Source organism: Lissotriton vulgaris, chromosome 12 (genome assembly GCF_964263255.1).
Source record: "Lissotriton vulgaris chromosome 12, aLisVul1.2, whole genome shotgun sequence".
Taxonomy (NCBI): Eukaryota; Metazoa; Chordata; class Amphibia; order Caudata; family Salamandridae; genus Lissotriton; species Lissotriton vulgaris.
This window is the reverse complement of record NC_141700.1, coordinates 722,648,623-722,665,894: the sequence shown is the minus strand read 5'-3', so window position 1 is coordinate 722,665,894 and position 17,272 is coordinate 722,648,623. Positions and strand designations below refer to the sequence as shown.

The following is a 17,272-nucleotide window of genomic DNA, read 5'->3' as shown; positions in this document are numbered from 1 at the left end:
GCTTCATCTAACTTGGGATCACCAATGACCCATAACTTTTCTTGCACATTTTTGTTTTTGACATGTACAATAATTTGGTCACGTATCATTTCGTCTGTGATATTGCCAAAGTTACAGTGTAGACTTAATGATCTTAGGGCCGTTAAAAAAATCATCAAATGGCTCATCATATTTTTGGGCCATGGTGTAGAATTTCAATCAATCAATCAAACATTTGTAGAGCGCACTAATCACCCATAAGGGTCTCAAGGCGCTGAGGGATGGGGCGGTGGGGTACAGCTCCTGTTCGGACAGACAGGTTTTGAGAAGTCTCCTGAAGGTCAGCAGGTCCTGGGTCTGTCACAGCTTTGTGGGTAGGGTGTTCTATATCTTGGCGGTGAGGTAGGAGAAGGATCTGCCGCTGGTGGAGGTCCTGTGGATGCATGGGATGATGGCAAGGGCGAGGTCGGGGGAACGAAGTTGGCGGATCGGGGTGTTGAAGGTGAGACTTTTGTTGAGGTATGCTGGTCCAGCGTTGTGAAGTGCTTTGTGAGCGTGGATGAGGAGCTTGAAGGTGATCCACTTGATGACTGGGAGCCAGTGCAGGTCTTTCAGGTGGTCGGTGATGTGGGTGTGGTGGGGTAAGTCGAGGATGAGGCATGCGGAGGCGTTCTGTATATGTGGGAGTCTTTTCTGGAGTTTGGCCGTGGTTCTTGTGTAGAGAGCGTTGCCGTAGTCCAGTTTACTGCTGACGAGGGCCTGGGAGACCGTCCTTCTGGTTGCGGTGGAGATCCATCTGTAGCTCTTGCGGAGCATGCAGATGGTGTTGAATAGGAGGAGGAGACGGTGTTGACTTGCTGGGTCATTGAGAGCACTGAGTCAAGGAAGAAACCCCAGGTTGCGTGCGTGGTTAGTGGATGTGGGTGCAGCTCCCAGGGTGGGTGGCCACCAAGAGTCGTCCAAGGCAGAAGGGGTGGAGCCGAGGAAGAGGACCTCTGTCTTGTCTGAGTTAAGTTTCAGGTGTCTGTTCTGCATCCAGTAGGTGACGGCCTTCATTCCTTCATGGAGGGTGGTTTTGGGGGTAGTGGGGTTCTTGGTGAGTGAGAAGATAAGCTGAGTGTCGTCGGCATAGGAGACGATGTTGAAGTTGTGCGAGTGGACGATGTTGGTGAGTAGTGCCATGTAGACGTTGAAAAGGGTAGGGCTGAGGGATGATCCTTGGGGTATGCAGCCCATGATCTTGGGGGCTTCAGAACGGAATGGGGGAGGAAGAAGGTGGTCCAGTCAAGGGCTTTGTCGCCTATTCCGGTGTTGTGTAGGATTGTGCGTAGGGTGTGGTGGCAGACGTGTCGAAGGCGGCCGAGAAGTCCAGGAGGATGAGGGCTGCGGTTTTGCCGTTTTCCAGTAGGGTCCTGATGACGTCTATTGCAGCGATGAGGATGCTTTTGGTGCTGTGATTGCAGCGGAATCCAGATTGGGACGGATCCAGGATGTTGTTCTCCTCCAGGAAGTGGGTCAGTTGCCTGTTGATGATCTTTTCGATGACTTTCACCGGGAACGGAAGCAGGGAGATGGGCTGAAAGTTCTTGAGGTCCTTGGGGACGGCTGTGGGTTTTTTGAGCAGGGCGTTGATCTCGCCGTCCTTCCAGCTTTCCGGGAAGGTGGCGGTCTCGAAGGAGCTGTTGATGAGATTCCGGAGTTGGGGTGTGATGATGTGGTTGGCTTTGTTGAAGACATGGTGGGGGCAGGGGTCGGATGGTGACCCGGAGTCGATGGTGTTCATGGTCTTGATGGTGTTGTCGTTGTTGACGCGGGCCCAGGAAAGCAGGTGGTTGGAGAGGCTGGGGGATGGTGAGTCTGCGGTGTTGGTGGCTGTAGGGAGGGTCTGGGCGTTGAAGCTGTTGTGGATGTCTGCAACCTTACGGTGAAAGAAGGTAGCTAGGGAGTCGCATAGGTCTTGCGACGGGGGGATGTCGTTGGCGCTGGAGCTGGGTTTGGGGAGTTCCTTCACGATATGGAAGAGCTCTTTGCTGTGTGTGCATTGTTGTTGATGTGTTCCCTGAAGGAGGTCCTATTGGTGGCTCAAATGAGTTGGTGGTGCTTGCGGCTGACGTTCTTTAGGGCTGTGTGGTTGACCCAAGTCAGTTCAGAACGCCACTTCTTCTCGGGTCTTCGGCAAGTCCGTTTGGATTCCTAGAGGTCGATGGTAAACCAACTGGCCTTTCTGTCGGTGCGTCTGTTTGAGGGTTTTTTGATTGGGGCGAGTGTGTTGGTACAGTTGTTGATCCATTGCCTGAGGTTGCGGGGGCTGTGTCGGTGTCGGTGGTGTCTGTTGGTGCGTCTCAGGCAAGGGCGGTGATGAGCTAGTCTTCAGTGAACCTTGTTCCAGCTGCGGTAGGGGATTCTTTGTGGGTGGTGGTGCGCGGTGGTTTTCTTGAAGGTGAAGTGGACGCAGCAATGGTCGGTCCAGTTGAGTTCCGGGGTGTGGCTGAAGGAGACGTGGTTGCTGGCGGAGAGGATGGGGTCTAGCGTGTGTCCGGCAGTGTGGATGGGGGTCGTGATGAGGTGTTTGAGTCCAATTAAAATCTATTTACCACGATATTGGATGTAGGTCTGAATCTCTTTTCCAATCTGGTTAGTGCTTCAACATATACATTCATTTTATCACCTTCTCCACTTTGTGGCATAATCTGAGGTAAAGCTCTGAAAATTACTAGTCCCTCAGAACCAAGATGGTGAAGCAAAATAATTTTTGTCTTTCTGCACCTATGTCCTCACCATCTATTGCCTTCATATAGGTAATAAACTACAGAATGGGCCAGGAGGGTTTACCTTGGATGATGGGTCTTCAGAGTACTTTAGCGAGAGGACAAACACTGAAATCATTCCAGAAGTAGTGATGCCCACAGAGAGTGATCAGGAAGGCCTGGAACCCGCTGATGGTGGCTGCCCCATCCAGCAATGATCAACGGACCCTTCTCAGTGATCAAGGATGCCAAACCACCGGCAGCCAGAGAAGTTCATTGGAAGAGTTGCCAAGGTGCCAGTGGTACAATCTGCGGCCCCACCCAATCCTGTAACAGAGACTTAAAGACTATGTCTGCTGAGTAAAGGACTTGCTAACCAATGTGGGAAGGGGCATAGAGGGATACACAGCCTCTATGTCACAAAGACACCATGCACACAAAGGACAGGTGGGGCCGAGGAGATAAATAAAGGGGTCGTGGAGCACTTGAGGACCTAACCAGACCAGAGTACCTAGTGTCAGTCTGTGTTCCAGCCCTGAGCCTCACCAGCAGTATACAGCCGGCAGCCCAGGCCTCGGGCCTCTCAGTTAGCAGCTCCTTCAGAGAAGCTCCTTTCTCGCTTTTATATAAGGCCAGGAGTGCTCTGACCTTCTGAACGCCACCTCATGCAGAGATGTCTTTGATGCCATCTCATGGGTAATTGTCGTTGATGCCACCTCGTGCATAGATGTCTTTGATGTCACCTCATGGGTAGATGTCTTTTCCCCCAAAGCTTGCTGCCTCCCTTTCACTGCTGTGTCCTCTTGCCATCACCCTGTTAGAATTTATTGCGTGTGAGCTCAGGGGCGGGGTTGGCCCGGATCCTCCTCTCCCGCCCTGAATTCATGTGGCTGCAGATAATCCGTAGCACAGTTATAATCAATCTCTCTCAGTGGGAGTGAGTACTGCCTGACGTAGAGATAAATAACATAAGACACAAATAAACAAAATGTGTATTATGCTTAAAAGATTTCTTCCGTAGTCGGCAGGATTTGAACCTGCGCGGGGAGACCCCAATGGATTTCTAGTCCATCGCCTTAACCACTCGGCCACGACTACCTACTGGAAGCATATCTGACAAATATATATATGTACAGTTACTGGAGACCAGTTTTCGTCCACAGATAAATGAAAACTGTTAAAAAAGTTAGAAAAAGAAGGCTCAGAAAAAAAACGAGCTAAGTATAATGTGTGCACTTGAGGCGTTCAGAGAAAAAGTGCAACAAGTGAGCGCGGTTTATGAAAGTATTGGCTGTGGAGAAGAGTTAAGAAAGGATTACAGAAAAAAAGATACACGCAGTGAAGTGTTAAGGGCTGTGAGTACAGGGTTGTCCTGTTCAGACTTCTCTCTTCGGTATAGTAGAATCTGCGGAACAGGAAACAATCATGATTGCGCATGCGCGGTGCTGCTGGCTGCCTAAGACGAGTCCATTATTTGAGGGGGTGGGAGCAGCATCACGGGGGCAGAGGAGTGATTCCAGGATTTACGCCATCCTTCTCTCGAGCAGTGAATCGTGTCGTTCTTGTTATTCAGGCGCATTCCGTGCAGTTCTCCAAGTAATGTACCTGTTTCTTGGTGATCGCTTCCTAATATGTGCAAGCAATGAGTTGTCCCAGTAGTGTCTGAGCGCCTTTATGTGGGTTGTGATGAGCTAGGAATGTCCCATGTGCATGTCTGTTGAGGCATTTGCCCTGTGTCGTTTATCAATGATGCCGAAACTAACGAACGCCGACCTATGAATAATATGCTGACTTAACATATGAGTCACATCACTGGCACAGTCCTAGTGAGTACGTATTTGAGTGCTTTAACAATGAATTGGCCGGTTAGCTCAGTTGGTTAGAGCGTGGTGCTAATAACGCCAAGGTCGCGGGTTCGATCCCCGTACTGGCCACTGCTCTTTTTAGTTTTCCTTCTAGATTCATGACATAGAAAAGCCACGCGGACTTTAAGTTCGCGCCTTACAGTGAGGACTGTTGTTTATTATGGTAAATACCAGTGTGATGTGCTGGCTAATTGACAATGATTGAACTGTTGTAAACTAAATGCTGCTAGTGCCTTGTAATAGTTGCAGGTGTTACACTAACTCACCAGAGTTGGACTGGGGCAGAAAAGAAGCCCAGGCACCAAAATTAAGATGGCCCCTTAGTGAATTAGAAAGCTGAAAAAAAAGCCTTTGTTTGCAAATTGGGGCAATTTTTGAACTTGTAAGGGCAGGCTGCGTTAGTGTTTTGCAAGCAGTGGAAAAGTGCATAGATTTGACCTTGCTGAAGGCAATAATTGATTTATTAGCGAAATCGGTCAAGCAGATGATAAACCGGCCCACAAACTGACCTGTAATACCAGCTATCGGGTACTGCCGGATTGCCCTGTAGTGCAGTCGGATACCTGCAAACTATTTCTGTAACAGAGCCTCCATGTTTTCGTGGGACTCCCTGTTTTTTTTGTATTTCAATTCATTACATTTTAAAAATAATAATCATGCCACGACCAAATAAATATCTGCCCACAATAAAAAGTGTCCTATATACAATATTAAAGTGCACCTTTTGAAGCGCTGTTTAAGTCAGAGTTAACATTTGTGCTCTGGTGAGAAAGTTGCGAGCAACATAGTGTCGTTTTCATCTTTGCAGATGGAGACAAGGTATCGAAGAAAACATTAAACAAAACACTTTCATTTCTTTGTGAGGTCATTCGGGCTTTACAGACACAGGATGTGTTGTGTAGGGGGTCACGAGAGGCACAGGAAAGGGCACGCGGCTTACGTATGTAGACATTCATATGTCTTTCATATATGGGAGGTCTTTGTATTCATCCACTCTTGTATACTTTTGTACTTTCACGTATGTACATCATTTATTTCATCGGTGTATAGTGTTCATATTGTAATAAATGCATACTGCATGAATACAGATACGTATGTGTGCGGATAGACGCTTTTCATGACCCATCTTGTAATTTTTCCATTTGTGTATCAGGTTTTCTGTCTTCTCCATGTTCTTGTTGGGAGCACTGCTTGACATGTACATCAAGAAACGGAGTCTGAGACTTGGAACGGAGTATGGCACTTGCACGCCCAGGTGGCGCTGTGGCTTAGTTGGTTAAAGCGCCTGTCTAGTAAACAGGAGATCCTGAGTTCGAATCTCAGCAGTGCCTCTCATTTTCGAAGTGTATTACCGACAATCTAAGGAAAACCTATTTTTTGAAAGAAAAATACATCGTTTTCAAAAGCACAATGTTGCTACTACAACCATCCACGTGCACACACAATCCTTCCAAGCTGAAAACGAGTTTGGTTTTATTTGAGAAGTATTGTACCACCAATCATGTGTAGCTTATTATTTTCGAAGAACCATTGACAAAGTAAATCGGTTTGGCTTTGTGTAGTGCAAATATTTTCCAAAGTTTTACTCACATCAAAGTACAGTGTGGGCAGCGGTAATGCAAGCTTCAGAGAACAGGTGCAGCACAGGCAGCAGCAGGGACGCCTTCATTTAATAACAGTGTTACAGAACAGGCAGAAGAGGTTCAGGCTTCAGTGAATTATGAACAGGCACAGCACAGACAGCAGCAGTGTAGACATAGCTTTAGAATACCGATGTTTGCAGCACAGGCAGCGGCGTTGCAAGGTCCACTTACATGCTAAGGCTGTGAGTAGGCCAAAAGTGATGTTCGGGAACAGTGGAGCAGTAAAATAGCAGCAGGAAACAGAATTAGTTTTACAAGTTGATTGTTTACAGAGCACATATAAGGCCTTATGGAGAGTACTGGGTATATTTCCAATGTACTTATTTGGAACATTGTGTCTCGACCTTGAAACAGATCAACTCTTTACTACCTGCCCTGCCTAACAGCCAACAGCAATAGGCGCTCCAGAATATTGTGTGGTTTGATGACATTAGCTAAGGTTTCTTACGTGAATCGTGATGTCATTCACCTGCTAGCCCCTTTAAACCACTGCTGTTATTCTGTATCGAGCCTTTGTTTCCTCCAGGCCTAGGTTCAGTCTTGGTCTGGTCTATTGGCCTAAGTGCACGGCCAACTCCTCCCCAATGTTCAACCCCAGTGGAGTTTTAGTTCGGAGATCTATAATGAATCTCAACTCTAATCTCCTCATTTGTAGCTCCCTATTTCCTCCCCGGTCTTTCAAGGAGATTTGATCTAAGCAGAAGAATTTTAGAAGATTGCGGTCACTATTGTGCTTTAAAGCAAAGAGTCTCGCAACGGGGTAACTTGGGTTGTTATGTTGGATTGCTCTTGCATGTTCCAGGATTCTTTTCTTTACTGGGTGGATTGAGCTGCCTACGTAATGTAGTTTGCAGGGGCATTGTAAACAATACACACAGAATGGACTTGTGCATGTGAGAAATGTATTGATTTTTCTTACTCTGCCTGTTTCTGGTATTTCATATGAGGTTACTTTCGTACTGCTCTGACAGGCTTTGAAGTTGTGATAAGGGAAAAACCCTGTAAGGTTCCCTAATCGTGGTGATCTTGGCATAGAGTCAAAATGACTATGTATTAGGGTATCTTTTAAAGACCTGTTCCTTCTGTATGTTATTTTAGGGTAGGAAGACAGATCTTTGCCAACTGTCCCATCTGTTTTCAAAATATTCCAATGCCTGCCCAGGATTCAATGGATCGTTTGTGAATCTCTGGAAAAAGATGATAAAGCGAGGAGTTTTGTCCTCATTTTCCCTTTTCCTGATCGAATCTTTCAATAAACTCGATCTCGGGATATGAGAGGCTTTGTCATATGCTTTTTGTAGGGTGTCATCTGAATATCCCCTAGATTTGAACCTTCCTATTGATTCTTGTGAAGCCTTTTCAAAATCCTCATCTAGTGTACAGTTTCTTTTTAGGCGTAACAGCTCCCGTATGGTATGCTGTTCTTCAGGGGTACTGGATGACAGCTACTTGCTTCTAAGGTTAAATAACCGGCAGTAGCCTTCCTGAAGAGGGAGGTACAAATTTGGCCGTCCTTAATAAATACTTTTAGATCCAAGAAATCCACCTCCTGATTACTTATCGTGCCACTCAGGTGTAGGTTAACTGCATTTTTGTTTAGACATAGGATATATTGTTCTGCCTCGGTTTTGGAACTTTCCAAAAGATGAATAGGTCGTCAATATACCGGTACCACCCGATTATTGACGAGACCCATTTCTGGTTGTCATCGGCCCAGGCCACCTGCTTCTACCACCAGCCAACGAACAAGTTCCCGTAGCTGGGGGCGAAGCAGGTGCCATCACCGTCCCTCTCCTTTGCCTGTAGTATTCTTTCTGGAACAGAAAGATGTTATTATGTAAGCAGAAATGCAAAAATTAAATCAACATGCTGTTATGTTTCATCATTTTCAAAGAGCGAGTTTTGAGGAAATACTGAATTGCCTGTATGCCATGATTATGTGCTATACAGGTATATAGTCCTGTTACGTCCAATACTATCATCAACATATCTAGTTCCCAAGAAATATCCGAGATAATGTGGATAAAGTCAGAGGTATCTCTTATGTATGACGATAGAGTTTTAACGCGTTCAATCAAAAATAAATCCAAATATATATATATATACACTGAGAGAGGACCTTACAAAGGACCAGTACATAGATAGCTCAGGGTATTGGAAAACTATGTAGGATATGTCACACTGGTCCTGGGGACATCTCCAGCAGGCCATGTGGTGTAATAACTGATGAAATGAATATGTTTTTCTATTTTGTTTGTGCTTTGTTATTGTGCTAAGTTAGCATTCGCTGCACTATTTTATATTTAGCCACCATTTTGAATCATGTTGTTCACTCTGAATTTCCTGACTTGAGAAGCAGGCTGTGGAAATTTTAATTTCTCCTAGGTTAGGCCTTGCTCTACTAATGAATACACTGTTCTTATTAACGCATTCCGTTCCCATAGATAGAGGCTTTCTCCCACTAGTCTAGCGGTAGGCACAAACAGAACAATCTTTGCATAGAGATAATGCAAGGTTCGGCCTCAGGGTCGAAACTCATTTTTTTGTACATCTTTGTTTTAGCTGCACCTACTAGTAGATTTCTATTATGGGCAGGACATTCTTGGTTCAGAAACGTACATAATGTATCTCTATGTTTGCTCAAGTGAGTCCCTCTGCAGCAATCCTAGGAAACTGGTCAGACTGGACTCCGCTCGAGTGTACCTGAATAAAATATACTTGGTTTGTATTCTCTACTGTCTGACTCACTCTTCATTTGTACGGAAGGCTGAGAGGTGGTTGCGAGAGATCCATGTGGCCCTAATCGGGTCACTTCCTTCAGTTGGCACCCAAACAGGGACTCCATCGGGTGACCCATCCTTGCCCACGGATGGGTGTGGAGGTCGGGGCCATCGTCAGGTAAGACTGGCGGACAAGGGATCCCTGCACAAGAGAGTCCTGAACTCGCAGCTGCCCCGTCTGTCTGGCCGTCCGGTGCCTCGCTCAGTGGTCATCCTGACTGTGGTCCTGAACGGTGAAACCTTGGATTTGACCGGTTGGTCCGAAGTGTCAGCAGTGGAGAATCGTTTGACCTGTGTGCACCAGGTGAGGGTTTTTTTTGTGTGGATATGGTACCATTTTGATTTGTCTTTGGCACGGTTTGAGGACCGATTTGGATACAAAGTGTTTGGGAACACTTTGCCCTGCAACATAACAAATTTGGCTTACTTTTGAAAATGCCGGTGTTCAGTCACTTTTTGGTTTCTTGTTGTTGTTCTGCTGATGCTCGACTGCAAGAAAGTCAGCAAGCGCCTCTGGAAGGCACTCTGAATTTTGATATGTATGTAAATAATGGCCTTGGCCCTATAATGTTTAATATGCTATGACACAAATATACGAAAGACAATGTCGAGTTGCATTGGCCATTGACGGGCTCTTTCGATGTACAAAAATTGGGTTTTTACAGGAGAAGTTGTTTGCAAGAAGAAGTAGGCAGTCTATGTTTGATTCCCTCAGAATATGGCAAAAAGAGACTAAACAGAGGTGATTGAAAGCAGAGAAAGAGGCCCGGAAGGAGAGAATGCAAACATTGACTCAGAAAGCTGTAGCACATGATAGAGAGAAGCAGTAGATAGGAATTGAACATGAAGATAGGAGGTTTTGGCAAAATATTGATAAGTCTTATGTAGTCCAAGAAGAAAATGATGCATTTGTGGAAGAATTGTTTTTTTAAATTTTTTTTTTTTTGGTAAACCTTTATTATCACATAAGGCAAATACAACATCAGGCCAGAATAAGCACAGCCGGCCATTATTCCAGAGACGGTCAATACAAATCAATAAATCCAATCATATACATTTCGCCTCCTCAATTCCCTATCGACGCCCAGGATACTGTCGCACCGTAATGGTACCAGGATAAGAGAGGTTTTTTTAAAAAAGTTTAAAGGTAGAACAGGATCCGATGTCATACAATCTAATAATACCAGGACTGGGGGATAACACAAAACAGGATATTCACATTCGGGACCACTGCAGGCAGGGCGTTGGCGCTAACGCACATTAAACAGGATAGACAGTAAATAGTACATTACGCCCCCCAATGCAGCACACGCCCGCCGTATCTGAAAGCTCTATTATATCATCCCCCATTATGGTTTGAGACATAGGAACATCCGGCAAGCCACCAACCACTCGGAATCCCAAAGATAAGAAAAAGAAAGAAAGGAAAGAAAAAGCCAAGCAGAACAAGAGAGAAAAAGGGGCAATAGAGACTGAAAAAGGGAAAGAAAAACAGAGAGTACCCCTCCCCCCAACCCCCCTCCCTGCACCCTTGCCTCCGGCTATGGCCTCCCCCTCAGCAGCGTGCCTGTCGCCCATTGTATGAAACCCGAAATTTAGTAGAGAGAGAAAAGGAACTACCACCCACCTAGACTAAAAGAAGAACCCAAGTGAGGGAAGGAAAAGAAGGAAATGAAAAACGGAGGGGAGCCCCTTAACAGTCCCCCGGCCTCTCCCTCATGCAAATATCGTATGTGGACAGGACGTAAAAACACTTCTGCTAAAATCAGTACAGTAGAGTAGTGCACTAGGCACAGGATCAGCCCAGTATGTCAATAAGGAAAACAATATGCCGCACATCCATCATAAACCCGTAAACAGAAAGTATCAACACGGAGGAAACAGCATTTTTCCTTGTCCAGTCCTGCGCATATCGCGATGGCCCACCAAATTGTCGCACTCCAAATCAACAATCGTAGGGAATCGGAATACCAGAGCAAACCCAGATAGCAGCAAGTCTGCAGTGCTGCGATGTGACCGGACCTCATCCGAGCCCACTTCCCGCCAGCGTGATTAACCCAACCTGGCGCAATAACCCACCGCACCATGTCGATCGGCAAAACAGGGCAGGGGAAGATCGTCACAATGTCAAAGCACGGTTGGAGCAGAGACACCAACAGCATGACTTGGAAAGGACATCCATCGCTCGGTTCCAAGCTAGGGCCCACGGATAGTTCTAGATCATCGATGTCACTAACTGGAGATGGCTCGAGAGTCTGTGTCTCGGATTTTTCGGTGTCAGTGGCCGACGCCATATTGTTGCGTCTGGGTAATAAGTGAGGCATCTCACTGTGCGTCCACGAACCACCCGGTCTCATTAGTTCCGCCACAAAGACGGCATCATCCAGTTTATCCCCCATTGATCGGGCATCCTGCTCCAAGGTGTCGCGCAGGTCAGCTAGGGCAGCCAGGAGATCGCCAAGGTGTAGTTCTGCTCCGTGCCCCCCTTTTGTCAAACTCTCTTTCTCCCTACGATGTAAATCAGGTTGGGAATCGATCTCCCAGAAGCTGCACTCTGCTCCCCTCGCTACGTTCCGGGGAAGCACCACCGTGGATAAGGGCCGGGGCACACGCAGCGGGGCGTCAGGCGTCATGATACCACCAGCAGGTCACCTAAACAGTTACGGTGTAGCCAAAACGCAGCCGCCGATGGAATCCGCGCTATTAAAACGCGGCTGGGCACAAATTCGGGATTCTCCCGCAGTTAGCGGGACGGGTCTCACCACGGTCCCCGGCGGCAAGCGAGCAAAGTTCCAGGAAAGACACAATCCACTCAGGGGAACTATGAAAGGCTGATCTCCGACTCATGCCCCCAATCAGCCAAGCGAATGATCCCAAAAATCAGCCGTTCCGCTTTGATCCGGAGCCGACTGGCCCCTCACTGCAACTGGTGGCCGCTGTTGTTCACTTGGTGACCGGCCCTGCAGTCCAGACGAGTCCCCGGTCTTTGAGCTGCCGCGGGCCGCAAACGCCGCTGGCTGTTTCTCCCCGTGTGGAGCTGGTACGAACCTCGGGGACGCGCCATCGATCGCCGGAACTGGTCCTGCACCCGTGTGTGCCCTTTCGGGTCAGGATATTAGGCAGAAGGTACCCTCGGGAGGAGATGGTACTCGGAGCCGAGGGACTGGGCGGCCATCGTCGACGCCGGCTTGGCTCCTCCCCTGTGGAAGAATTGTTAGCTACTCGGCCCCCACCTCCGTATGCCCCACAGAGGGTATATCCCGCTCTTCCCTCACAGACCCAGTTACCTGGTTCTTATGTCTCTGCTGTTTCTAATTCTGTTGCTGTTGATCAGACTGCCTTGGCCACAGCACCTCCTGTCCTTTCTTTGTCTTCGCTGTCTGTGGCAACTGCGTCTGTTAGCACTCCTGCAACACCTATTGGTTTGGCATCGCTTTAGCCAGCTCTTAAACTCACGACCCAGCCAGTAGCGATGTTAATGCCCACTACCTCTGTTATCACTTCCACTGTGTTCCTCCATTCCCTGACATTACAGAGTGGTGGGCCCCCAGTACGTGGCCCTGAGGATAGAGACTGGTCAAAATTTAAGGACGCCTGGGGCGAACGCTGGTGCGATCTGATATGGGAGAGTTAGAGAAACAGGTAGTGACTAATCAGGCTGCGCAGTGGGCCAGAAACCCCATTTATGGTGTGGAGGAAGTGTGGAGTGTGATGAAAGGTTATGAGCCTTTTGTACTACAACATGCCCTCAAACACATGTCAGCTACTTTGATTGGACTTTGGGAGCAGTGCTTCAATGGTGCAGCACCACAGATACTATATGATATTAAGGATTACGTATACGTCAAGTTTTTAGTAATGTTGCTACGTTGGTTGCTTATCGGGGTAGGCTGCTTGAGAACAGCCCGAAGACAGAATCTCAGTTTCCAATGAGGGAGGTCCACCTATATATCACCCTGAAATACCAGAGCTGCGGGATCAGCATAATGTTGTTACTAGAACAGGGGTAGTGGCCCGTTTCCAAGAACAGTGGGTTTATACTCCATGGACAAAGAGTGAGGTCTTGTCCCTTAAGACTCAGTTACCTGACCCTAGGAAAAATCCTACTGCATATTAAAAAGAATTGACTGAGCAGGGGTATGGGGGGTATCCAGGGTAGAACCATTAGAGGTAGAAGAGAATACATTTCTGAAAAAATTATTGTGTCTCCCGACATCCACTGCTAATAGTTTGGTCCACAAGGAATTAGGACTACATCACCTAAATGATCTATTACTGTTGAGACCTCTGATGCTATGGCGTTCAGTCTGGATGAAAGACGAAACCTCATTTAATAGGGCCATCATTGAGGATTGTTTACGTCTAGACTATTTTCTCCAAATCCCATGGATTAAATACACAATTGAATCCTTTTCTAATGTGTTTGGGTTAAACGTTACACTAGATCATTGTTCTGCTTCGGATCTCTCTAAAGAGAGTCTGAAATCAATCTTTTTAAATCATTGTGCAGAAAGACGAGCCACGGATGACCTCAAACTTTCCACCTGTATACGTTACAACCAATTGAATGAATCTGTGGGCCTACACCCTTACCTCTCCCAGGTAACTAAAGGGCAACATCGGTTCGTTCTTACCAGGATGAGGATGGGTACGGTCCACCTATTGGTTGCATTCCCTGAGATTAAGATGCGCCCTACAGGTCCATGTCGGTGCGACAACATTTCAGAACAAAGCACAGAGCACTTTCTACTTATATGTAACCTGTATAGTGAATATCGTAAATTCTTTTTAAAACCTTTATTTATCAAATTTGGAGCAAGAACCATCAAAGCGGCAATTAAATTACTTTTTAATTTACATCACCCTGACATCTGTTTTTATACGGCTAGTTATTTACTCAGGGCCATCAGCTCTAGGAAAAGCATGAATTTTTAAAACAAATAATTTTTAAAATAATTTATTCATTGGAAACTTTTTAAAGTGTGTTATTTGATTCGTTATATGTATCATACTGTATTTTTAGCGGATTGCGATTGTTAAGTGTATTTTTTCTTTTAACATGTATTGTATGTATGTACTTTTATGGACATGATTTACATGTTTCCGAATAAAGTTTTTGACTGACTGACTGAAGCAGCCTCTTCAACAATAATGACGCTTGCGGATATCGAAATGGTATTTGGTTTGTTTGTTCCGTTTGAAATTTGGAGACAATTATACACACAGGATCATGTTGCAGAATTAGGTAGTACCTGGGATCAAATGGGGGATGGGACCAGGAGAGGAAGCCTGGTAAGAAGCCTAAAGCAGAGATACTTGTTTGCCAGGCAGCATTTGCACATATATGCATTCTCGTATCCCGCCTAGAAAGGTTGATTGGGACAATCTCTCAGCTTGTAGTCAGAAGAAAGATGAGAGTGTGTCTGATTTTTTCACTCAGTTTCAAAATGTGTTTCTGGATTATAGTGGGCTGGATTTGTCCATTGAGGGAGGTGTCCAATTGTTTTTTTTAATAGATTTGTTTCAAATTTGCTTCCCGAGATTGTGACTCGATTGCAGGCTTCCGAGAGCACCTGGTCCACCTCTTCTCCTTCTGTTATCTTGAATATGGCGCAGTACTATGAGCACAGGGAAAATGAGGATAAGGAGAAGGCAGAAAAGAAGCACAATGATTTGAAGATGAAGGTGTTGTTGCAGCAGACGTCTCGAAGGAATGGGAAAGGACATGGTGGTTTAGCCAGACAGCTTCCCCTTACTAGCAGGAATACCACGCAGGTAGGGCTGAATCAGTGTGCGTATTCTAAGAAGGAGGGACACTGGCGCAGCTAGTGTCCTGTACTTCTGCAGAAGGTGGCAGTCCCAAGAGGATGAGATTCTTGTGGATGGGTTGTGGAGTTGGTGGCCAGTGCAGGGCTCAGAACGCTGTGGCATCTCAGGGTCATACTGATCCGAACTACTTTAACGACCCTTAGGGCAAACAGTATTATCATGATGACTACAATACGGATGAGGTGACCGGGATGTTATACAGATAGGACAGCCGGGGAGAGGGTAAGGGACCAATTTTGATACCTGTAGACCAGCGAGGTCGGTACGTTATTGCGGACGTGCATGGTGCGACTAAGGTGTTTTTGCTGGGTAAAAGATGCAACAAACAGCTCTATTTCTCGTTCCTTAGCCCCTGGGGTGACTCTGTCTGGCCATAATAATGTCTCAGTAGGATTTTCTGGTGTACCAGTTGTGAGTTCCATTTCAAAACCTCTTGTGTTGACTATTGGTCCTTTCACTCTGGATTCACCATTCGTGTTGACGTTCAATTGTGTGGAGAATTTGATGGGTTTGGACTTGTTGAAGAATTTGCATGCTATGATTTACTACTCCCCAGCCAGAGTCTATATGACGATGGGTCCTGATGTGGTTTGCGCTAAGCAGTGTCTGTCCAAGGACGCGCTCCAATCTGCTGAATTTAAAGATGTGCCACCCACACTGTGGACAATGGTGACACAGATGTGGGATTGTTACAGATATCGCCTGTTTCAATACTTGTGAAGGAGGGTGCTTTTTTACACCGTATCCCTCAGTATAAAATTCTGCAGGCAGGTGAGTGAGCTTTGATACAAATTGTGCAAGACTTGATTGAGAAAGGAGTGGTTGAGGAGAAAACTGCTACTGATTTTAACAGCCCTTTTCTTCCCATCCTCAAATGGACACCTCCGGGTCCCATTGAGTATCAAGAAGATGTTTATCATTTTGTGAGTGATTTGCGTTAAATTAATAAACCAGTGATTCCCCAGTTCCCGGTGGTCCCTGATATTATGACTCTCTTGACGATGATTCCTTCTTCTGCTAAATTATTGATTTGAAAAATGCATTCTTCAGTATTCCCATTCATTCTGATAGTAGATATCTGTTTGGGTTCACTCTCTCCAGTAGAAGCTTGAGATTCTGTTGCACTCCTCAGGGCTATATAGAGAATCTGAGTATTTATAGTCAGCCATTAAAAGGTCAGTTGGATTCCTTGTCACTCCCTGCAGGTAATGTATTGCTTCAATATGATGATGATTGCTCATCGCTTCGGATACAGAACAAGGTTGAAGAGACAGTACAGTTAAATTGCTGCTCCATTTAGATCAACATGGCCGTAAAGTATCCCTTTCCAAAGTTCAGTATTGTCGACAGGAGCTCACCTATTGTCGAAGGACGGTAGGAGACTGACCCCTGAGTGCATATGTTATGTTATGTTAGGTGCTCTTTTATAGCACACAAATCACACTGGGGCATCTCGGCGCTGCCTAGAAAACAGACATGATAGCGGGGCATCAGAATAGCGGTTGTTTTAAAACAGAAAGGCTTTTAGTTGTTTTCTGAAAGAGCAGTAAGTTGGAGTTTCCCGCAGGGCCTTGGGCAGACTGTTCCAGTACTTTGGAGCCAGATAAAAAAAAGGCTTTGCCCCCAGTGCGGCTCTTGCCGGTGTGCATCAGTTCCATTGTTAAAATGTCTGTCCCACAAACTCAGAAAGACATGCATGCTTACATAGGTATCACTTCCTATTGCAGGCCGTGGACACCTGGCTATTCATTGCTTAATAACCCCCTGCTTGCCCTAAAACACTAAAGGATGTGCATGAACCCTTGCCTTGGACGCCAGAGTGTCAGCAGGCTTTTGAGGAATTAAAAACTGCGCTTTGCTCGGCTCCAGTGCTTGGTACCCATAACTATGCTAAATGTTTTGTATTGTACGTCCATGAGATGGGAATTTATGCACTTTCTGTTTTAACGCAAACATTTGAAGATAAGCAATGTCTGTGTGCTTATTTCTCTGCTGTACTTGACCCTGTCACCTGAGCCCTCCTGAGCTGTCTGAGAGCATCACAGCTGTGGCCGTCTCAATAAGAAAATCAGCAGGACTCGTACTCAATACTGACCACATAGTTATGGAACCCCATGCTGTGGATACAGTTTTTAATAAGATAAGGACACAGCACCTCACCAGTGCACGGCTAACAGGTTATGAGCAAACGCTCTTTCAAAAGCACATTACAATCAAACACTGTGCCACTCTGAATCCAGCCATGCTACCACCCCTCCCTTCTGATAATGAGGAAATCGACATATATGATTGTATCTGTCGGACGGAAGAAGAGACGAAAGGACGGGTAGACCTCACTGATGTTCCCTTATTTGACCCCCAATGGGAACTATATGTCGAGGGCTCTTGTTTTAAGTTACCAGATGGCACCACAACAGCTGCGTATGCAA

The 17,272-nt window shown here is 46.2% G+C and overlaps 3 non-coding genes across 3 annotated transcripts; 2 read left to right on the top strand and 1 right to left on the bottom strand.

Annotated features, from left to right (window-relative positions):
- Nucleotides 1-3,742: 3,742 nt before the first annotated feature.
- On the bottom strand, nucleotides 3,743-3,824 carry TRNAS-AGA (transfer RNA serine (anticodon AGA)). The gene has a single exon. It is a non-coding gene; the product is annotated as a tRNA-Ser (tRNA).
- A 762-nt stretch (nucleotides 3,825-4,586) lies between these two features.
- Nucleotides 4,587-4,660, top strand: TRNAI-AAU (transfer RNA isoleucine (anticodon AAU)). Its single transcript has one exon. It is a non-coding gene; the product is annotated as a tRNA-Ile (tRNA).
- Nucleotides 4,661-5,848: 1,188 nt separating this feature from the next.
- Nucleotides 5,849-5,922, top strand: TRNAT-AGU (transfer RNA threonine (anticodon AGU)). Its single transcript has one exon. It is a non-coding gene; the product is annotated as a tRNA-Thr (tRNA).
- The last annotated feature ends 11,350 nt before the right edge of the window (nucleotides 5,923-17,272 follow it).